Source organism: Gossypium arboreum, chromosome 4 (assembly GCF_025698485.1).
Source record: "Gossypium arboreum isolate Shixiya-1 chromosome 4, ASM2569848v2, whole genome shotgun sequence".
NCBI classification, from domain to species: Eukaryota; Viridiplantae; Streptophyta; class Magnoliopsida; order Malvales; family Malvaceae; genus Gossypium; species Gossypium arboreum.
In genome coordinates, this window is record NC_069073.1 from 103,170,237 (window position 1) to 103,175,269 (window position 5,033).

Below are 5,033 nucleotides of genomic sequence, written 5' to 3' on the forward strand. Positions count from 1 at the left end.
CCATAGATCTCGTAATATCTCTTTCCAAAAAGTCAAAGTCCTCTTCAAGTCCTTTATCAGAACCATCAGATGAATCATGAGATCCAACAACACCTCTCCCCATAAGTTTGTCTTTCCAAGAAAGTTCAGTCTCCGGTTATGAATCAACCACCATATCGATGCCTTCATCCCTCTCTTTTCCTTTAAAGTGCACCTTCTTGGTACCCTGGTCCTCCGACAGACGAGTCCTACCATCATCTTCTTCACACAAATCCATCACGTTGTTAGCAATACAGAGCTTGGTTTAATCAACTTTAAATGAAGAATTTTGAAAATGTTTAAGTCTAAATATGAATATTTTAATTACATAAATATGAGTATTTGTTTAAATCATACTTAGCTTCATTTATCCCTTCCAATTTTAATGTGTCAATATACACTCTTATACATGTAATATATGTAATTTAAATTAAGTTTTAATTAGACATTATTTATTAAGTTTATATATGATATTAATTATTACAAAATATTATTTTATTATAAAATAATTTTTGATTGTCAAAAGCAAATTGTACTATAATATTTTGTAACAAATATATTTATCTTTGTGTTCGTTTTATTAAAATAACTTTTAAAAATAATTCCAAAAAATTTTAAACAACAAAAATATTTTACACATAATGATTTAAATACCATAATATATCAACTTTTTCAAAAACCAATCCGAAACCAGCTTCTAAAACTGTTCGCCTAAATATAGCTAAAACATGTGGATGAATTTATAAGTTTGCCTATACTCATATAAGAATATCATTATATATTACAATATTGGAGAAGAGAATAAAAGAAGACAGGGACTTAAACCCATGCCATTTAAGTGCCAACCATAAAATTTAGTCATGGTGCTAAACAAATCTTGACTTTAAATTATTAAAAGAAATATTAATTGTGGATAAAATTTAGTATTTGTTTTCTTTATCCCATTTTCTTACTTTTTGCACTAAAGTGTGTAGTCTAGCATAGAAATTAAAGTGAGAGATATGACAAGTTATCAAACAAAAGATAAACTTTTGAAGTTGTAGTTTCAAACCGTTGTACTGTATAATTATTATTTTTGGGATGAGAAGTTCATACAATATATTTTTAAATTTTTGAAAATTGAAATATATATTTAGTAAATAAATTTTAAATTTTTTAATAACAAAAATATGTTTGATATCTATTTCTTATAATAAAAATATGAACAATAAAATAAAAATCGTTGAAAAATAATTTTCATTTTAAAGTTAAAGACCATTATTTCATTTTTTTAATTTTATAAAACATTTTTAGTGGAACAATAAAATAATATTTTCATATATTTTTATTTTTCACAAATCAATTTCAAATTTCAACTAAATACATTTTTTCAACATTTTCATTAAAAAGCAAAACAGAAGCTTGTTTTTAAGAATAATATGAAAGAAATTATTTACCTAAATATTATATAAATTTTTATTTGCTAGAACAATATAAATTTGTATTGGGGTTCTGAAATCACCATGTCCACCGGTGATTTGGGGGCTTTAAAACCTAAATCTCCAACCGTCGTGATAATTTGGGAGTTTTGATTTTTTATTTAATTAAATTATTTTAAAATGATGAAAAGATAAAATGGGGCTCACCATTTTTTTCTATTTTACCTCAACATTAAAATTTTAAATTTATCACTTTTAAAAAATTTCGTAAATAAAAATTAGTAAATATTAAAATAAAATTTTAATGAATATCAAAATTAAATATATACAAATTATCGATTTTTTAAAAAATTTAATAATAGAAAGAAATTTATAAAATAAATTTTAAAAATAAATTAATTTTAACTGTTATATTATAATATGATTCACTAAATATACTATGGTTTTAAAAGTATGAAAACCAAATATATGTACCGGAAAGCATGTATATTATTAAAATTTTTATTTACCAAAGTTAAAATAAAAATTGATTCTTTTCATATACTAAGTTTTTTATTTACCAAAATTTTAAAAAAGTGATAAGTTAAAGTTGGGAGTTCGATGTTCAGCTGATCCAGAGCGATATCTTCGTCTGTCGATTTTGGTGGGGTGGAATACGAAGGTGGCATTTCGTACCATTAAAGAAAGGATACAATGTAGGATTGGAGTCAATTATTGACCATTATTGGTGGTAGAAATCCCATTCCAAATGAGGAATTCATTGATGCACATGGGAGACTCTTTATGATGCAAATGAGGTAGGAGATATGGGGTTCTATTATTTTGCCAAGTTCGATATAGTGTTGTTGGCCAAACAAAGTTGGTGATTAGCATGTAATCCTTTATCTTTAGTGGCATGAGTAGTATTATCCACATGTAGAGTATCTAAAATCAGAGTTGGGGAATCAACCTTTGGTTATTTGGTGAAACATCTAGTCTACAAAAGGACTCCTTTCTAAAGGAATCAATTGGCAGGTGAGTGATGGTATGATGATCTCTATTTGGGACATGCCGTGGCTCTTGAGTAACAGACCCTACAGAGTTGAATCCCCAAGGGTTACTAGTGTTGACAAAGTTGCGGATTTAACTGACATTTCTACTAGTACTTGGAAAGTGAATGCGGTGCATACGTTGCTTAATCACTAGGAGGCTCGGCAAATTCTTAGCATATTGTTGGTGCATACTGGTTCGGCTGATAAGATGCGATGGTATTTTTAGTCTTCAAGGGAATACATGGTGCGTAGCAGATATCGACTATTGCTACGAGGATTTCTAGGTTCAGCAAAGGACAACTATAATGGCATAACTTCAGAAATTTGGACTTTTTACAAACAACTTTGGCAACTACAAGCATCGCCAAAAATCAAGATTATAACATGGAGATTTATTAACAATTTTGTGTCGACTAACTTTATTTTGTATTTAGGTAAGCTTAGGGGGGACTCGATGTGTGCCTACTATGGCATAGGTGTCGAAACTACCCTTCATATTTGTTGAGACTATCCTATGGTGTTGGCTGTGTAACATGCCTATCTCGGTCCAATCGTTGGACCTGAGCTATAGGATACCACAGTAGTCAACAAAACATAACACACATAAATAAAACCTTAAACATTCAATTAAACAACAAAACATTTCATAATCCAAGCATGATATGCTTTATAATCAAATCCAAGTCCCAGATGAGCTTATGAAAGCTCTTAAACTAACATGGGAACAAATTATGATTTAATTGCAAATTAGCAAAAAAAAAAACATAGAAATTTTAGCAAACAAGGATCACATGACCATGTGGCCAGGTAGTGTGACAGGTTAGGACCGTGTGGCCATGAGTTATACAGCTGTATACTTATACTGTGTAACTTATTGTTGTCGTGTGTAAAAAATAAAAGATTCAATTTCGAAACATACACGAGCATGTGGCCAGCCCATGTTACAAACGGTGATCGTGTATGCAAATGTTCCATAACTTTCAATAAGCACACAACCGTGTCATTAGCCTGTGTGTGATAGACGACCATGTGTTTGACCGTGTTCAACAAAATAGACCATATGTTGCATAACACAAACCAACCCTTCCAAAATAACCTATATTGCATTCAATAACCAATTTAACTTGCCCAAAACATGTAAATTTCAAAGCCAAAACTTCAATTTCAATAACTGACTAAACATACAACCAATATGCCATATTTGGCACCGTCACAATAAAAGTTATAACCATATATCAATTCATATATTAATTAGATAATATACATACCAACTTCTAAACAAGACCATTCACTTTTACAAATCTAAATATCAAACTTTGCATTTGGCACCAATATGTGCCTTTACAAGTGTTTGACCATCTTATGTCCATGCCACAAATAACCAAGTTTGAAACATTCAAAAGTATACTGAAACAGGAGACGATAGGTGTGTGCTTCTTGCTAATCCGATCAGCAAGTTCCGGACATCTAAAATCTACAGAGAAAGTAGTAACACAGGTAAGTATTATAAATAATTAGTAAGCTTATACAATATAAATAAATAGCTTACCTTAATTATTTAACAAATACATGAATCATTATGCAAACAACTTCCCTACCATAGCATAACAAAGCAAACATCAAAATAGGTGAGACTTTTGGTTTATAACCATACTTAAGACCTCAAATAATACCATATAAATCTTAAGTCAATACACATCATATGTCCACTTTATATCCACCATTTTCCCACCTCAAATTCATATTATCACATATCTTGTTTTTAATTTACCCGATGAAACCTTATAAAAGAGCTTAGTACATAGGTGAAAAGAATTTCATCTGCTCGTCTGAGCTAATCGTATACACCAATGTTAAGCTACCCGTTCAAGCTAAACATTTAACGACACACTAAATAGCCTAGCTAGGGCTTTATACATATAAGGTTACCTGTCTGGGCTAAACCTATAAAACAACATTAGGTTACTCGTTTGAGCTAAACCTCTGTCACATGTATCTTCGAGTCCACAACAAATTTTGGAGCTCAGAATCATTGGGCATCAACCTGTAACCTCATGTATGAGACATTTACTAAGGTTTACATTTCTTGTTATGCCAATTCAATTTGACACTATAATTCACCTATGGAACAATTCCTCAAGTTTTACATTTATTTCAATTTAGTCCCTAGGATCGAAAATGTCATAACTCTCAAATTTGAGCTTTGATTTTGAAATCGATCTAAAATTTATCCTTCTACAGTCTAATAGAACCTATATTTATAGAATTTTCACGCAAATTTCAAATTTGTTACATTTTAGTCCCTAAGTTCGAAACAAGCAACCTTTACTTTACAAACTAGCCCATTAACAAATCTAAGCTTCAAATCTATCCAAGTAACCACAAAAGCTTTAAGAAAAAATCAATGATAACTTTTATAATTTCGTGATATAATCCATGGGTTAGCTAAATCAAGCTCCTGGGATCTCAAAAACATAAAAATTACAAGAAACTAGCTTTGAATCACTTACCAATTGAAGAAATAAAGTTGAAATGAATAAACTTTAGGTTTTCTTCCCCTTATTCA